At 40.0% G+C, this 19,290-nt stretch overlaps 1 protein-coding gene across 8 annotated transcripts in view; it reads left to right on the top strand.

The window, feature by feature from the left end:
* Positions 1-19,290, top strand: part of myo9aa (myosin IXAa) — a 318,790-nt gene that overhangs the window by 19,054 nt on the left and 280,446 nt on the right. Inside the window, exon 1 of one of the 8 annotated variants that reach the window (XM_059640176.1) lies at positions 5,623-5,674. The exons of the other annotated variants lie outside the window; for them this stretch is intronic. The gene's annotated coding sequence lies outside the window, so the exon portion shown is untranslated. Of the gene's footprint in view, positions 1-5,622; positions 5,675-19,290 lie in introns of those variants that run through there. 8 annotated transcript variants of the gene reach the window in all.

Below are 19,290 nucleotides of genomic sequence, written 5' to 3' on the forward strand. Positions count from 1 at the left end.
GATTGTGTCTTCCTAAAAATATTCAGTTGCAAAAACATACTGGAAGGATTATGCATGAATTCTAACCATTTATTATGTTGGTGTTAGTGGCACTGCTCTTTATTACCTTCTCCATTACGGTGAGATTTGTAGAACTAGTGACCGAGATATGACTTGTCTATTTTCAATTCTGTCGTGTGGTGTGATGCTGTGGAGGGATACACACCCTTGGGCCCTGCATTCCCAGGCATCAGTTTGTTCTTATGTTTATGATTTTGATGGTGAAATGGGCTGTACATTTTAGCTGAAACTTGGCTGTTGTTTTGAAGGTGGTAGTTATCTTTAGTTCTGGCTTTGCAAGAGCTTGATAATGACCATACAGACTATTTATGATGGTGTTTGCTGCATTTCCTTTCATTGTCAGATGACGACTGCCTGAAATTCCTGTTCGTTTTTGTGTTCCTGTGTGGTATGATATGAAATTCCAATCTTTTTCCTGTAGCCCACCAGACTGTCAGCCGGATAGTCTTTCATTTATATATATATATAGCTTGGAAAATGTGTGTGTACAAACTTATATGATTTGGAGCCATCATGGCTGATTCAATCAAAGAATCATGTATACACTCTTTTGATAAATGTAAAACTCCACTCCCGAAAAAGCCTACCCGTGAGAACCCTTAAATCCAACCCGTCCACCTTCTAAGAGGGTTCAGCTACTGCCCAAGCTAAAACCATTTTGTTTAAACCAGATTTTTGGATTTTCTTTTCTCTATGGCTCATTTGCATTTAACGGTGCATTTGTGTCATGTGGGTGTAATGTCTCAGTTTTAATCACTAACTCTGGGAGTTAATGTTACTGCAACACGGTTTATCTTGCTGCATGTCCTAAATCTCTGACATTTAATCTTGCATCTCTGTTTCTTTATTCCAGAATGCTCCCCAAGTCACCCTGTTTCTATTGCTTTTCCCCTAATCTTTGTAATTTGAATGGTGTATTTGTTTGTTTTGATTACTTTGCTAATTTAGTACTTCTCTTTTAAGAGATGGCCATTGAGAATAGGTGCTATTGGTGCTGTCAGTTCTATGCGCGCAAACAGAATTCTTTCCCTCCCCAAGCATATAAACTAATACAATTTGACCAATTAAACTGGAAAACACATTTGACTGTCGGCTGAAAAATGCTCTGTTTGATCATTGCAATTAAGAATAAAATTATTTTGCAGTCTCATATTTCACGATTGATTTTCAGTACTCACACCTTCAGTTCAGTGAAAGGTGTTAAATTTTTATTCTGTGGTCACTGTTTATGCTGGCTGTTATATGGCACCAGACAAACAGTAATCTTTATTCACTGATAAACCCAGACAGTGAGTGCCAAACAGTAAAGGATATCTCAGCAAAGCTGGATCTTACTGTAAAGTCAGTTTGACTTCTCAGCTTCAATTTTGGGTTTTGAGAACTAGAATTCTAGTTCATTTCTCTCTACCACCTGACATGTTGAAGTCTGAGAAACATCCAGTAATTCAAAACAGGATTTGAACCAGGATTTCTGGCTTCCAACTTAATACTTTGTGGTCAGTGATTTATACGTAGAATTAAGATTAGATTAGATTCCCTACAGTGTGGAAACAGACCCTGCGGCCCAACAAGTCTGCACTGCCCCTTGAAGCATCCCACCCAGACCCATCTCGCTATAACCCCCACACCCCTGAACACTGTGGGCAATTTAGCATGGCCAATCCACCTAGTCATGGTTGGCAGTACTTCACCCAAAGGCTATTCTTCATGTATGAGATTTGATAGTTGTCTGTTGAATTGCACTGACATCACAGTAGCTAAACTCCTAATACTTCATTCCTGCATCACCTATCTCCCAACTCTGCTTACATTTCCTTGTCCACCTTTGTTCTTCTGTATGATTTGCCATGCCTGAAATAGTGTAATGGCTTAAGCCTGATTTGCTGGCTGGTATATTACTATTTTATTATTCTACCTGTTTTAAACTTGTGTTAGAAATTGAACCTGATTATCACACATTCTTGGTGGTTGAGTTGAGTTTCACATCGGTTCTTCTATGTGATCACTTAGTTGTCAATCTAGTAGTCAACTAGTAAAACGATTGTCACTCACATCTCTAACCCAGCAAGGAATCAGTACTGAAGAGGGGAATGATAAATACTGATGGGTAACGCCTGCTCTAGTTGAATGCATGTTGGCCAAAACTGTCAACCAGGTTTCTGAATTGTGGTCAGTATTCGTAATGAAAAGTTCACACATCAAAGGCTAGTGAGAACAGGATTAAACTTGATTGTGATACCTGCTACAGTTGAATAACCAGCCATTCCTGCTTGTTGGAAGAATAATGACTTGGGCAAGTTGGAAGTGATGTCCATGGAATTATTTTCCAGATGAGTCAATACTTGGAAAAGGAGGTGAAAAATGGACAGAGTGAAATTAGTTTAGGAAAAATACCCTTCTCCTCTGATCTGAATTTTCTATTTCTGTGATTGCCTGAAATTATTTCTGGAGGATCACTTGACAACTGTCTAATAATTCATAATTATATAAACCTTGATTACTTGTGTTATTATTTTGTAACCTAGCAATCTTTGCCATGCCATATAATACCTTAAAATTATTCACATCAGTGTTATGTGTCGAGAGAGAGAGCGTTCACTAATCCATGAATTTGTGTCTGGGCTGTCTGCTGCTGTTTTTCTATTTCAAGATTACATGTTGCTCAGTTTCATCTTGCAGTTTTGAATGAATTTTGTTTACTGGATTTTTAGATGTGATTGATAGATGGAAAAGTTGGAGTATCCATTTTGAGGAAAGAAAATCTGACGCCGTTCAGCTTGTAGTGCTGCATTTGCCCTTTGGTGACATGGTTTACAGGCCAAACTCCTGCACTATTCCGGGGGAAAGAGAGAGATGTCTGTTGCTGAGCAGCCAGCAAGGGAGGAGAATATTGCATCAAAAACGCCTTTGTTTGTGAAAACTGTATGCTGATTTGAAACTACTGTGCTGTAAATTGATCTATCACACTTGTGAACAAGACCTTTATAACTTAAATGAACTAAGATCTTTCTTACTGATACATTTACAAACCATGTGCAACTTTCTTTGCTCAATTATCTTTGTATGTGCAACATGAATAAGAATGAGAAATTTTTTTCAAGTTTTGTTACAGTGTAGGCACCATAAATTGGATCTATCTTGAAAAGGGTCTGTTGATAATTGGAGAACCTGACTAATATGTCCTTTCTTGGGTGGATTTTTTGATTGTTGACTTTGCTAATGTGTCTGACTAATCCTGTTGTCGTTGCTTGATTGCGTTTCAATATGTAGTTATACCCAGTGTTGGCTGCTCTTTGGAAGCAGAGCTGAGACCTGGCCATATAAGACCATACCACCCAAGGAGGAAATGATGATTGATGTGAGTTGATTGACCATCTCAGAAACAATTTGTGATGTTGCACAAATCTATGTAGGCAGAGTATCAGGTGGTAGGATAATGGCACATGCTAAAGAATATCTTTCACTGATATGTAATGCAGATCCTTCTCTGGCCTGCACATAGTTTAGTGTTTTTTTTAAATAAAAGCATAAGGATATGAAAGTTTAATTGCATCATTTAAACTAGAAGATTTGCATTGGTCATTGCCTGAGTTGTGACCTATGTTGATTGGCACAAGATTTGCCTATTCATTGAATGCGGCAACATGAAATTTCCATTGCAATCTGACAGCTGGATATAAGTTGACAACTGGATATAGTCCATAAATATGCCACTTAGACTCTGTTATTTGCATTGATTGAAAGTGGTTTTGGGCACATGCAGTCAAAGAGAGCAAGGATATAGAAGTTTCAGCAGCCTTCGGGGAAAATATGCAGCCTTCACAGGCCAGCATAGTGATTTGTTTCACAAAATGTCACGGACTTGAAACATGAACTTTGTTTCTGTATCCATAGCTCCTACGCGCCATAAGTATTTCTGGCTTTTTCTTTTGTTATTTCAGATTTCCATCATTTGCTTTTGTTTTAGTGCCCTGTCAGGGAATAATTTATCTTCAGTTATTTAAAATGTAATGAGTTGATTATAAACATGCAATTTCACAAATGTGTAATGTCCACTATAAGTGTGTGTAATTTCACGACCTTGGATGAGAGTGAGTTGGAGGCTGGCAATGTAACTCTTATCGGTTGATGCCGCGTGGCTCAGTAGAATTACAGGTGTGAACCACAGCATGACAGTTTTTTTTCCTATGGGTGATGAAATATGTAATTGAAACTTACATTAGATTTTCAAGAAATCTATTTGACAAATCTGCCAAATGACGCTTTACAATTTTTGTGCTTTGTAAATTTGTTCATGGGATGTGGGTCTGGAGCTACGTATAGGCTAGACTTACATCCCTAAAGATTTACATCCTTAAAGCTCATTAGTAAGCCAGATGGATTTTTATAACCATTGACGATGATTGCAATTAGGCTAACCTTTAATTGCAGATTTCACTGAATTTAAATTTCATCATCTGCCATTGTCAGATACAAACCCATTTCCCTGGAAAAGCTCAGCAGGTCTGGCTGCATCTGTGGAGGAGAAAACAGAGTTGATGTTTCCGGTCTGGTGATCCTTCCTCAGAACTGATGGTGGTTGGAAAAGCGTCAGTTTATATGCAGAAAATAGGAAGTGATTAGGGTAGGGGGTAAACGATAGGATAGAGCCCAAAGAGAGAGAGAGACAGTTAGATAGACAAAGGAGTTGCTAATGATCATGGGCCTCAATATTGAATTCAATCATTTTAGGGCCTAAATTCTCCCATGTCCCAGCGCCCCACGCCTTGTTACCACATAGCCTGCCATTACACACCCACTGTTGTTAGTCACTAACAGTCCCCATTAACAACTATTCGCCCTCCCAGCCTGATGGTTAGCAACTCCTTTGTCTGTCCAACTGTCTTTATTTCTCTTTGGGCTCTATCCTATTGTTTACTCCCTACCCCACCCACCTCCCTATTTTCTGCATGTAAACTGGTGCTTTCCCAGTCACCACCAATTGTGAGGAAGGGTCACTGGATCCGAAACATTAGCTCTGTTTTCTCCTCCACAGATGCTGCCGGACCTGCTGAGCTTTTCCAGTGACTTTGTTTTTGTGCAGTATGAATGATGTGGTCTACATTTTTATGTAAGGAGTTAAATTAATATTCTTGAAGTGACTAAGTACAGTAAGAATTTAATGTTTTGTTTAACAATGCTTCCTAAACGATTGGGGCCATGGAAATGACATATCAAAAAAGGCAGCCAGTCTGGAATAAAGTTAATATTATCAAATTTTGGTAAAGGGAACATGTTGACAGAGCCTTTGGCATTTGGTTGAAATAGGTTGGATAAATGTATGCGATAGTTTACATTGCGTGATGAATTCCTGGTTCAACTTGGGTTAACTATCATAGAGTATGAATGCACTGCAGCAAAAATCATTAAAATTAGCAAGTTTCAGTGTGTGATACAATTTAAAAATTGTAATAGTTTTAATTCATCACTACAAAATACTCATCAGTGGTCAGCCACCAAATATGTCATCCTCATTTTATATAGCTTGATATTGTTTCTCTTAGGGTCATGAGGTGCTGTGGATAGTGTCCTGACTTCTGGGCCAGAAGACCTGTGTTCAGTTCCCAATCACACTGTAGGTTTGTCATTAACATGTCTCAATAGTTTGTTTTAAAAATTGTTGAAACTTGGGTTTTGTCTAGAGAAATATATTTGTGCTTCACTGAGCGTTTTCACATTTCGTCATTGTAAAGAAAGAAGATTCAAACAGCCTTTGCCACAATATTGTTTTGTAAGTGAATAGTATTAAGTATTTAAAGTTACAGTAATTTTTGTAGGCTGGCATGATGGTATTTTGTATTGGCCAAATGACACCCAATAGATATGTATCAGCAGTGTGGCTATGAAATAAATGTTTGGTTCAAAAATGTAGTTGGCTTTCCTGAGATTTTTACCTTTATTGAATCTGTAACATTACAGTTTACAATGAAAATGATCTGTGATATGCTTAACACAATTTATTTACTGTTTTGATTTTTTAAAAACCGACTATATTCAGAACGTGTGAATGTTCGCCGAGTTATGAATCCAGAATATCTTGTGCTGTCCAGTAACTTGCCCAATTGGCGATTAGTAACATATTGTTGACTTTATTGGTAGTTAATTGTCATGTGTGATTTTACCCAGCATAGATGCCAACCCAGGTTTACTCCACTCATTTCAAGCAGCTAGAGATCAGGAACGTAAATCATGTCTGATTGGTATCTACCTTCCCTGCTCCTATTACCCACCTACCCAGCCGAGGATGCTGATTTTAGTTAAGTAAATCAGTTCCTTCAAAGTATTAAGCACAGACTTGAAGTTGAACTTTTGGCTGTATAAGCTAGGCAGTGTATATATCTGTTTGAACACAATAATATGATCAGCTTTCATATTTATATGTGCTTTCATAGGAGGATAGGATAATGTGGTGCAGAATATAATTGGAGTAATGTTCTATATGGAGTGCAAGTGCCTGCAGTTCAGTTTAACTGTGGAATAACTTTTGGTTTTCTTTTTAGTGCGTAGTTAGTATTAGGTGAATTTACATTACTTTGCTTGATAATCACTGTTTTATTTGAATTCAAATGAGATAGTTACATTAGAAAAGTGACAGTTTGTGCAATGTTTGATAATGCTTTAGTTGTATAAATTGTGATAATCTGGCAATTTATCACAAAGCATTGAAATTTCAGAAGAATTACTCAGATCACCTTGAAAGTATTTGAAGTTGCCATCTAATGTTGTTTGCATATTACAAGAGATAATTCACTAACCATTGTCTTCCGTATCAATCAAATATTTGTCCAATTCAGCCTTGAGCACATTCTATGACCCAGTCTCCACTGCTCACTGTAGAACAGAATTCCAAAGACTAACAAGCCTTTCGAAGAATAACTCCCTTTTTTCTACATTTTAAGTAGAAGATTCATTATTTTTATACATTAGACCCTAATTGAAGATTCCCACTTGAGATGGATCATCTTATCTGCCAGATCCCTCAGAACGTTGTATTAACTGTGATCACCTCTCATTCTAATTAACTCCATTGACTGTAAGCCCAACGTGCTCAGGCTTTCCTCATAAACAACTCGTTACAGGAATCAACTTAATGAAAATTCTCTAAATTTCTTCCAGGGCAAGTATGCATCTCCTCCAGCACACTAGTACAAATCTACACAGCACACAATACGCACATCCTATGCAGTTGTAGAAAGATTTGCCTACTTTTGCATTACAAGCTCCTTGCAATAAATACCCACATTCCATTTGCTGTCCTAATTACATGCTGTATCTATGTGCTGATTTCTTCTGATGTTTGTACGTCGATGCTGAGTTCTGTCTTCGCTGCAGTGTTCTGTAATTTCATTCCATTTAACTAATAACGTGCATCTTTTTTCTCTTTGCCAAAGTGAATAACTTCACATTGCCTCAAATTATACTCTGTCTGCCTTGTTTTTGAACATGAGCTTAACCTATTTGTATCCCTTGCAGAGTCTTTGTATCCACCTAGCAGCTTGCTTTCTTACTATCACCAGCAAATCTGTAATGCTCCCTTCATCCAAAATATTAACATAGATCATTAACACCTTTGGCAGTTACTATTTGCCTTTGCTGAAAGTAATCCATTTATTATGCCTCTGTTTTCTGTTTCATTAGAGGGCTAATGAATCTAATATCTTAACCCTTATCTTACATAGTAGCTTGATGTGGTGCCTCAATGAATGCCATTTGGAAATCTACATACATAGCAAGTATTAATTTCCCCTTAACACACCTGGCTTGTTGCATCCACAAGAAGCTCTAATAAATATTTCAAACAACATTTCACTTTTTGCACAATGCACTTTGACTCGATACTGTTATAATTGTCCAGACGTCTGGCTGTCACCTCTAATAATAGATTTGGCATTTTCCCACTGACCAATGTTAAGCTAAATTGACCTATAGTTTCCCGCTTCTGGGACAGAAGCATTAAATTTTGCAGTTTTCCAATTTGTTGAGATCTTTTCAGCATCTGTGAAACTTTGGAAGATTACAATCAATGCATCCAGTGACTTTGTTGCCACAACCTTTAACACCCAGGGGGCTTGTCTGCCTTCAGTAATATTTCCTTCACTTTTCACAAGTAATTTGTTTTAAATTCCTCCCACTGTTTTGATTTTCTTCTGTATTTTAGATGCTTTTTGTGTCTTCTGCTGTGAAGACAGCTACAGAATACTTGTTCAAAACCTCTGCCATTTCCTTGTTGCACTTGATTAATTCCTCAGTCTCTCACTCTAAAGGAACAAATGTTCACTTTTTAGGTGCTTTAGTGAGGCTTCCTCTAAAAATCAGAAGGGGCAGATTGTTTCTTTTGGTGTTTCTTTCTGCTGGACTGGAGAGAGACAACATGTAAGAATCATAATTGTGTTGCTGAATTTGCCTTTGCTGAGGACGTGTTTATGAGATGCTGCTTATATTAGAACAGTTGATGATTAGTGATTAAATAATACGTTATTTTGATAAGCGTTTCAATAGCGTAAAGTTGTGTTAATTTTTTTTATTTTAGCTGTGTTGTAAAAATAAAGTACGTTTTCATGAAAGCTTAGTAGCTGACCAATTGAATCATATCTGGAACATAACGTCTGACACTTAAAGGTTAGGTTTAGACCATCTCTATAATATACTTTTAAGAGTGTGGCCTGGTTCGTAACTAATGATCTCATTCTTGATTAACAGAGATGCTACATCTTTTCCAAATTTTATTAGAGCTTCTTTTTCTATTTTCATCTTAAATTTTTTTAGTCTATTTGTGGGTTTTCATTTTGCTGAAGGCAGAGCATCTGTCTTGACATAATATTCTAACTATTGCCAAAATATTTCCCAAGTTGATGACCAAAACTATCTAGAAGGACAAGGGCAACAAATACATGGGAGCACCATCACCTACAAGTTCTCCTTGATGCGACTTCACCATCCTCACTTGGTCGGTGACTTCAGTGTTGCTGGGTCAAAATCCTGGCATTTCCTCTCTCACAGCATTGTGAGACCACCTACATCAAATGAACTGCAGCAGCTCAAGAAGGCAGCTCACCAACACCTTTAAGGCAACTAGGAATGGATAATAAATGCTGGCCCAGGCAGTGATGCCTATTTCCCATGAATAAATTACATAAAGTTCTAGGATGGTTTACTAGCCGGCAATGGGGAGAAAGAGCATTTTCTAATTTTCTTTTCACACCATTCTTCAGTCAAGAATGCTGCAGTAACCTTTGTGTTCTAGTCACTGCTTGGATTAGATCAGTTAACTGAACTAGGTTTTGACCTGTGTAACTCAATACTTCACTGGGTAATGCCGTGCTGAGCCACTAAATAATCTTGTTACTTTTGTAAGCATTGTAATAATGATAGTTGTAGCTTCTACTGTATGTTCACGATTGGGGAAATGTGCTATATTAATGTTCATGTTTCAGATTCTGAATTTACGCATAGCATGTTACAAAGAACTGGCACTACAATGTTTTACCTCTTGGTGACCCAGCCTGCTCAATAATAAGATTTTCCACTGGATGTATTGCATTAGGAAAATAGCTTTATAATACTCTCTGAAGGGAGAAGGCTAGGCATTGCAATAGATTAGAACACTTGTCTACTTGTGGCTTGTTTAAACTTCCAGATTGTTTAAACTTCTCGAATTGGAACAAAAATCTCTTTTCTATTTAGTCTTGACCCAATCTGCAGTAAACTTGACTGCATGACAGCTGACGTTCAAAATTTGTGTAAGACTACGCTAGCTTTTCAGAATAAATTAGTTCAATGAAGTAAAGGTTTTGTAATGACTCTAAGTGAGTTTCTCTCTGGACTTGCTGCTCCTTTTGTACTGGGAGTGGAGTTTCTGTATGATGTAATTCTCCTCTGCAAGTATTGACACTTGCTGTGTTTTGTATGACATCTCCAATAACAACACATTATATTGCATCTGGGCAGGTTGGTACAGTTTTCTAAAAAAAATCTGATTACAAGATGTAATTGAATTCTGATAAAGTTTTGTAATGTAGTTAGAGCATTGAATAAGACATGGCATATAAGAGAGAATTAAAGCTGATGTATTTTGCTTGTCTGTGAGATCTGTTTTTCATTCCACTTGAATAGCTGGACCCTAAACAAATGTGCATGCTGATGTTCACCTTTGAATAAGAAGTTTGGTTTTCAGTAGATAACTTGTGTTGTTTTCTTGAGCTATTGCTTCAGAAATGGTCAGTATTTTGAGAGAAGAATTGCATCATTGTGTACAGCATTCCAGAATGAGAAATGAGATCGGAAAGCTTTTGTTTTGATGTGGAATTGCTGATAGTTGATATGGTTCCATTTCTTGGCCTTTATAGAAAGTTGGAATGCTTGGAGAAAGTTGATTAAATTTTGTTTCCTTTCGGTATTAGTTAGAGTATATTTTAAACAGACTTCAGCCAAAGTGAAGTTGAATATTTGAAATTATGGTGAAGGGTCAATTAAAATTAAGTACTAACAGCTCAACAGTTTAATTTATTTACCATTTTTCTTGTATCCTAGTACTGCATACTTGTGTTGCCTTTCCATGCTTGTTTCAGCCACGGTTAGGATACAGTTGCTTAGCTTTGTGTAATTTACTTCGTGTTTGTGGTAGCAAATGAGATTTATTACAAATATAATGCCACGCCATTCGGGAGAGATGTTAGAAAGCACTCCTACACGCAAAGAGTAGTAGAGGTTTGAAATTCTTCCTCATATGACGATTGATGCTAATTCAGTTGTTAAATTTAAATCTGAGACAGATTTTTAGTAAGCAAGTAAGTTGAGGGATGTGGTCCCAAGGCAGGCACATGGAGTTAGACGAAGAGCAAAAAGTGCTAGAGATTACAGTGAGTCAGGCAGCATCCGTGGAGAGAGAGCAAGCTAATGTTTCAAGGCTTGAAATGCTGTCTGACCTGCTGACATCTCCAGCATCTTCTGTTTTCAGTATGGATTCCAGAATTAGCAGCCGTTTGCTCCTATATGAAGTTAGACCACAGATCAGCCAGTAACATTTTGAATAGTAGAGCAGGCTCGAGGAGCTGGCAAGACCATTGCTACTAATGCTGATCAATATAGTTTTACCTATTGTCAAAACAGCACTGCATTTGTACAAGATATAACAAGATGTAGAGCTGGATGAACGCAGCAGGCCAAGCAGCACCAAAGGAGCAGGAGAGCTGATGTTTCGGGTCTAGACTCTTAACCAGTAAGCCATTGCATGAGCATTATTCTATTTCCACTAACATTTTTAGAAATGTATTAAGGCCTAATGCTGGTGCTTCTCATTAAAGCAAAATTTCCACCTATTGCACTATTTACACCTGGTTGAGGGAATTTTTCAAACTGAACTAAATTTTTTAGGTGCACAGTCACAAGTAAACACACTTTTAATATTTTAAGTTTTAATATTTGTAGATGTATGTATTACTTTCCAAGTAGCTGTTGAACACCAAAAAACTAGTGTGGTTTTGTTTTCATTTTTAGTGATTTTTAAAACTGAGTTACTCATGGATGGAAGAATAGACTTATGTAGTAATGTGGTATACTCCAGTAGGTAAATTAAATTATACCTGGTTACTGCTGTTCAGAAAATAGTATTTTTGTTAATGAAAAAGATTATGTCCTGCTACGATGACTAATTGCAATGATTTTACCTATGGGACTATGTAAATTAATTCTATCATAAACTTAACCTGTAGCCAAACAATAATTTAAGGCATGATTTGTCCTCAGTTTCCTAGTTGCATTCAAGATAGAATTGTTCCAAGATCTATGGCATCGCTTCCTCTGAAATTTTGTTGTGCCAGCAGTAGGAAACAGAACTTGGGTTAAGGTGGCCACTTTTCAACTATTAGTTGAAATATGAAAAGAAAACTTCTGATAAATGTATGTTAACAATTGGCTGCCCTGGGTACACAACACAATTATTAGAACTTCTTAAATGTTCTTCAATTGTAATTTTTAAGAAAAATTTAAAGTGTATTATCCCTACAATGAAATAATTTTCTTTACTGACCTGGTGGGTTCAATTGTAGGAATAAAGCTTCATGTTTGTTACAGTGTGCCGTTGCGAAATCAGTGAAGTCATTACCACATAGCTTTCAAATTCCACAGAAATGGAAATGTTATCTTATAATCTCACATCAAGGAATGCTGATTTCATGGTGCCATCTTTGAGTTAATTACCAGATACAACAATAAGGAAAGACTTTCAACATGATTGCACCTGCTGTTGAATGAGTAAATCACCTACCTTGATAGGATTATGTCACTGTTTAAAATGGGGGAATTCTCTAGCTGAATGGTGATTTGCAAGAAGCCTTCTCCACGCAGCCACATCCGCCTTTTAGCCCTGTGCAGCATCTCAGGAGCACAAAAGCTGACATTTCGGGCCGAGACCCTTCATTAGAGAGGGGGATGGGGTGAGGATTCTGGAATAAATAGGGAGAGAGGGGGAGGCGGACCGAAGATAGAGAGAAAAGAAGATGGGTGGAGAGGAGAGTATAGGTGGGGAGGTAGGGAGAGGACAGGTCAGTCTGGGGAGGACGGAATGCCAAGGAGGTGGGAGGAAGGGATGGGTGAGAGGAAGAACCGGTTAGGGAGGCAGAGACAGGCTGGGCTGATTTGGGATGCGGTGGGGGGGGGGCGGGGGGAAGAGCTGGGCTGGTTGTGTGATACAGTGGGGGGAGGGGACGAACTGGGCTGGTTTTGGGATGCGGTGGGGGAAGGGGAGATTTTGAAGCTGGTGAAGTCCACATTGATACCATTGGGCTGCAGGGTTCCCAAGCAGAATATGAGTTGCTGTTCTTGCAACCTTCGGGTGGCATCATTGTGGCACTGCAGGAGGCCCATGATCGACATGTCGTCTGAGGAATGGGAGGGGGAGTTAAAATGGTTTGCGACTGGGAGGTGCAGTTGTTTATTGTGAACCGAGCTGAGGTGTTCTGCAAAGCGGTCCCCAAGCCTCCGCTTGGTTTCCCCAATGTAGAGGAAGCCACACCGGGTACAATGGATGCAGTATACCACGTTGGCAGATGTGCAGGTGAACCTCTGCTTAATATGGAAAGTCGTCTTGTGGCCTGGGATAGGGGTGAGGGAGGAGGTGTGGGGGCAAGTGTAGCACTTCCTGCGGTTGCAGGGGAAGGTGCCGGGTGTGGTTGTGTTGGAGGGCAGTGTGGAGCGAACAAGGGAGTCACGGAGAGAGTGGTCTCTCCGGAAAGCAGACAAGGGTGGGGATGGAAAAATGTCTTGGGTGGTGGGGTCGGATTGTAGATGGTGGAAGTGTTGAAGGATGATATGTTGTATCCGGAGGTTGGTGGGGTGGTGTGTGAGAACGAGGGGGATCCTCTTAGGGTGGTTGTGGCGGAGGTGGGGTGTGAGGGATGTGTTGCAGGAAATGCCTCCTCCCACCCACCCTCCTGCAAAAATTTCATCCCCTAATCCCAATTCCTTTGCCTCCGCCGCATCTGCTCCCAGGATGAGGCATTCCACTCCTGCACATCCCAGATGTCCAAGTTCTTCAAGGACCGCAACTTTCCCCCCACAGTGGTCGAGAACGCCCTTGACCGCGTCTCCCGCATTTCCCGCAACACATGACGGTACAACGTTGAATATAATTTATGCAAATCAGCATATCAATAGTAAAATAATTACTAACCATCCACAATTAAGAAAGTCATCCTGGGTTAAAGTTACAAATTTAATGGTTCTACTGCTGCTCAATCAATTCGATGCATGTCACAAATACTTTCCACTTCATGGGATTTCAACATCAGGTAACTAAAAAGGCAATTTTCAGAATACCTTTGCATTGCAATGGATGTCTTGTTATAACAATGTATGAAATAAAATCAGGAGGTAGGCCACGTAGCCCCTCATGCCCGCCCTGTCAATTCACTAAGATAATTTATGATCTGCCTCAAGGCTCAACTCTTTCGTGTGCATGAACCCTCAACATCCCAATATTTCAATCATCAATCCACCTCTGCTTTAATTCGTGATCAACCTCTACAACTCTGCAGTGGACAATTTCAGGTATGCAATACCCACTTGAGAGGAGAAACTCCTTCAGTCTCAGTTGTAAATGTGTGTATTCTCACATTTCTCCAATTATGTATCTGGTTCAAGATTTCCCACTTGTTGACATATCTTCTCAATATTGACTCTGTCAAACCCCCTTAGAACATTGTATGTTTCAATAGGATTGCCCCTCATTCTTCTAAGCTCTAATGATTGAAGTCCTAACCGTTTTAGCTGTTCTTGATAAGTCAACCCTTCAATTCAGGAATCAGCTGAGTCAATCTCTTTTGAGCTATTCCCAATGTCAGTGTATCCTTTTATAAATATGCGGGCCAAAACTGCACACAGTACTCCAGGATGTTGATGAGGTTGCACCTGTACAGTTAGAATAAGTTTTCCTTATTTTTAACCTCTGGAATCCCTAGAAACAAAGGCCAAAGTTCTATTTGCAGCCTTAACTATTTGAACATATATTTCATGCACAAAAATGTCCAGTTTACCCTGTACTCTACTTTTTTGGAGTCTGTCTCCATTTAAATAATTATAGCTTGCCTGTTGAATTTTTCTGCCAAGTGCATAACTGTCAGTTTCCCACAATAACTTCCATCTGCCAAGATTTTGCCCACTCATTTACTTGTGTATATCCCTTTGTAGATTCCTTGTTTCCTTATCGTATCATGTCCTCCACCTATTTTTTGTATCATCAAGCAAATTTAGATACATTAATGACTTGGAGGAGGGACAAAATGTAATGTAGAATGTAAATACTTACAAGGATTGATCCTGTGGCACTTCACTATTTATGTACTTCCAATCTGAATGTCAGTTCCACATCTGCAATATTGTGAGCTCTGTTCATGTGCAATAACCTTGTATGTGGCACTTCATCGAATGCCTTCTGGAACTCTAGATACACTTCATCTTCTGGTTTCTCCTTACCACCTCTGCTTATGATATAATTAGAGAGCTATACAGAGTATGTTAAACATGCTGTGAAGCTGGATGAACACAGCAGGCTAAACAGCATCTTAGGAGCACAGAAGCTGACATTTCGGGCCTAGACCCTTCATCAGAGAAGGGGATGGGGAGAGGGTTCTGAAATAAATAGGGAGAGAGGGGGAGGCGGACCGAAGATGGATAGAGGAGAAGATAGGTGGAGAGGAGATTATAGGTAGGGAGGGATAGGTCAGTCCGGGGAGGACGGATTGGTCAAGGAGGCGGGATGAGGTTAGTAGGTAGGAAATAGAGGTGCAGCTTGAGGTGGGAGGAGGAGATAGGTGAGAGGAAGAACAGGTTAGTGAGGCGGGGACGAGCTGGGTTGGTTTTGGGATGCAGTGGGGGGAGGGGATGAGCTGGGCTGGTTTTGGGATGCAGTGGGGGGAGGGGATGAGTTGGGCTGGTTTTAGGTTGCAGTGGGGGAAGGGGAGATTTTGAAGCTTGTGAAGTCCACATTGATACCACTGGGCTGCAGGGTTCCCAAGCGGAATATGAGTTGCTGTTCCTGCAACCTTCGGGTGGCATCATTATGGCACTGCAGGAGGCCCAGGATGCACATGTTGCCTAAGGAATGGGAGGGGAAGTTAAAATGGTTTGCGACTGGGAGGTGCAGTTGTTTGTTGCGAACTGAGCTGAGGTGTTCTGCAGAGCGGTCCCCAAGCCTCCACTTGGTTTCCCCAATATAGAAGAGGCCACACCGGGTACAGTGGATGCAGTATACCACATTGGCAGATGTGCAGGTGAACATGTGCTTGATATGGAAAGCCATCTTGGAGCCTGGGATGGGGATGAGGGTGGAGGTGTGGGGGCAAGTGTAGCACGTCCTGCGGTTGCAGGGGAAGGTGCCGGGTGTGGTGGGGTTGGAGGGGAGTGTGGAGTGGACAAGGGAGTCACGGAGAGAGTGGTCTCTCCAGAAGGCCGACAAAGGTGGGGATGGAAAAATGTCTTGGGTGGTGGGGTCGGATTGTAGATGGCGGAAGTGTCGGAAGATGATGCGTTGTATTCGGAGGTTGGTGGGGTGGTATGTGAGGGCTGGGGGATTCTCTTTGGGCGGTTATTGTGGGGGCGGGGTGTGAGGGATGTGTAGCGGGAAATGTGGGAGACACGGTCGAGGGTGTTCTTGACCACTGTGGGGGGGGGGGGGGGATGTTGCGGCCCTTGAAGAACGCGGACATCTGGAATGTGCGGGAGTGGAATGCCTCATCCTGGGAGGAAATGCGGCGGAGGCGAATGAATTGGAAATAGGGGATGGAATTTTTGCAGTAGGGTGGGTGGGAGGAGGTGTATTCTAGGTAGCTGTGGGAGTCAGTGGGCTTGAAATGGACATCAGTTTCTAGCTGGTTGCCTGAGATGCTGCTTGGCCTGCTGTGTTCATCCAGCTTCACACTTTGTTATCTCGGATTCTCCAACATCTGCAGTTGCCTTTATCTATGTTAAACATGCTATTTCTTTCTCAAAATCAAGTTGACTTTGTGTAAAATCTTTCTAAATATCCTGTTATTTCTTCCTTGGTAATAGACTCCAGCATTTTCTGTCAGTGACTGATTCTGACACATTCCCATGAATTGCTGTCTAGCTAGCTGCCCTATTGTATTCCTTCTTTCTTGAAAAGAGGAGCTGTGTTTGCTGCTTACCTGAATTAAGGACATAACCACATATCCACTAGCTCATTAGCCACCCTGTTAAGGCCAGAAAATGAATGCTGTCTGGATAGCCTCCCAATTCCCCCCCCCAAACCAACAACCCCTAGCCCTGACACACCATCTGTTTGCTTTGTGCTGCTTCCTCCGAGTCATAGAATTAAAAGCACAGAAACAGACCCAGCTTGTCTCCGCCGATCAAATCTTGACCCAATTGCCATTGTTTGGCCCATTTCCCTCTGAACCATTGCTATTCATGTACCCATCCAGATGCTTTTTAAATGTTATAATTGTAGCAGCCTTCACCGTCTCCTCTGGCACCCCCGCGTGAAAAAATTGCCCCGAGATCTCTTTAAAGTCTTGCCCCCCTCACATTTTAAATCTATGCCCTGTAGTTTTGGAGTCTCCCCTCCTCCTTTGTAATTGTAATTTTACTAAACTCTTGCTTCCTTTCCATCTCCAAATTTATGACTGTTACTGAAAATTTTTTTATAATCTCTTTAGTGAACGTTGGAGCAAAATGTTTTTGTTCATTTAATCCACAACGTCCTTATTATCTGTTATGAACTCCCCATTCTCAGGATATCCAGAGGATCAGTGCTCAATTTGCTGACTCTTCATTTGTAAATGCTAGGAATTTAAATTTTTACTATCTATGTTTGCATTTCTCGTTGCCTTTCCCTCCTATTGTAACCTCTTACTCCTGATTAAAATTTTAGACATTTTCTGCAGTTGTATATTCTGACCTGTCACTTGCCTTTGCACCATTATACGCTTTTGCCTTAAACTCGCTGCTTTCCTTTCTCTCTCTAGCTAAGCATGGAAGCTAGGTGCTCCCTTTAGAATTTTTCTTGACGGTAGGAATACGCTTATTCTGAATAATCTGAAATATTCCTTGAACGTCTGCTATTGCATCTCTATTGATCTGTCTCTTAGCCACTATATCATCTTATTTCTTAACACCGTTTCCCTTACTTGGTGTTAGAATACGAGTCTCATACACAATTTTCTCCCTTTTCAAACTACATGCGAAATTCAATCATATTGTAATCACTACTGTCTAGCGCTGTCTTTATTCTGAAGTCATTAACTAATCTTGTCACACTATACAATGCCAAGTCTCATATAATCTACACATTATTTGGTTACAGAACATACTGATCTAAGAAACTATTTTGAAAGCATTCAATGAACTCCTTGTCAAGTTTACTTTTGCAACCAGAATTTTAAAGTTTCTATCCAGATTAAAATCACCCAAGATTATTGCTGTCCCATTATCACAGGTTTCCTGTATTTCTTTTTGTATACTTTCCCATGTTATGGATAGTTAGGGGTTGTGTAAACAACTCCCACTAGTGACTTCTTTGCTCCACTGTTCCCCATCTCCACCTAAATCAGTTTTATAACTTGATCTCCTGAGTCAAATTTATCTCTTATTGTTGCTCTAATGTCAGTAGCATTTAATAGTTCCGACCTTCCACTTTTAGCTCACATTTTCTTCCTAAATGACACGTGCTCTTCAATATTCAGGACCTCGTCCTTGTCGTTCTACAGTCAGTTCTCTGAGATGGCTAAAATAAAGAACTGTGGATGTTGGAGATCTCAAACAAAACAGAAATTGTTGGCAAAACTCAGCAGATCTCACAGTATTTGTGGGAGAAAGCAGAGTTACTGTTTTGAATTTGGTGACTCTGATTCACAGATCCTGCCAGACCTAATTAGTTTTGCCAGCAAAATGTTTCTGTCGAAATGGCTATCAGATCATGTTTGTTTAATTCCTTACACACTCAATTTGTTGACTTTATTGCCAGGGCTATGTGCTTTCAGATATAGAGCTTTCACTTTTGTCTTTTTGTTATCTTCTTAATACCTGGTCTTGATTGGTGTATCCATTTTTTTCTTTCTGTACCTTCCTGCCATTTTCTGACCCATGTTCCTATTTTTCTCTCTCATTTCATCTCCACTTCTTGATATACCACATCTTCCCACGTGATCACTTGCCCCCAGTATGTAGTTTAAAACCTTCTCTACTTTCCTCGCTCTGAAGTTGACAAAACCATTGGCCCCAGCGCAGTTCAGGTGTAGACTATCTCAACAGTATAACACCTGTTTTCCCCAGTGTTGGTGCCAGACCCCACCATACAAATCTCCAACACTGGTCTTTGAGCCATGTATTAATTTGTCTAATTTCATGTAACCTAATCTATGCCAATTTTCACATTGCACAGCTAATAATCCAGAGGTTATAACTTTTGAGGTTTTGTTTTTAATTTAATACCTAGCTTGATATACACTCTGTACAGAATGCCTTTCCTAGTGTAGCCTATGTCATTGTTACCGATGTGGACAATGACTGCTGGATCCTTCTTTTCACTGCAAGTTGTTTCCGGCCCTTAGCAGATGTCCTGAATCCTGACACTAGGCATGTCTGTCTGGTCTCTTGCTCTTTGCTGTGCTGAGCAGCATTCATATTTGCTGTCCCGACTGCTATCAGATTTGAAGTTGTAGACTGCTCACTGAGCTA

The sequence above is a fragment of the Stegostoma tigrinum genome, chromosome 36 (assembly GCF_030684315.1).
Source record: "Stegostoma tigrinum isolate sSteTig4 chromosome 36, sSteTig4.hap1, whole genome shotgun sequence".
Lineage (NCBI taxonomy): Eukaryota > Metazoa > Chordata > Chondrichthyes > Orectolobiformes > Stegostomatidae > Stegostoma > Stegostoma tigrinum.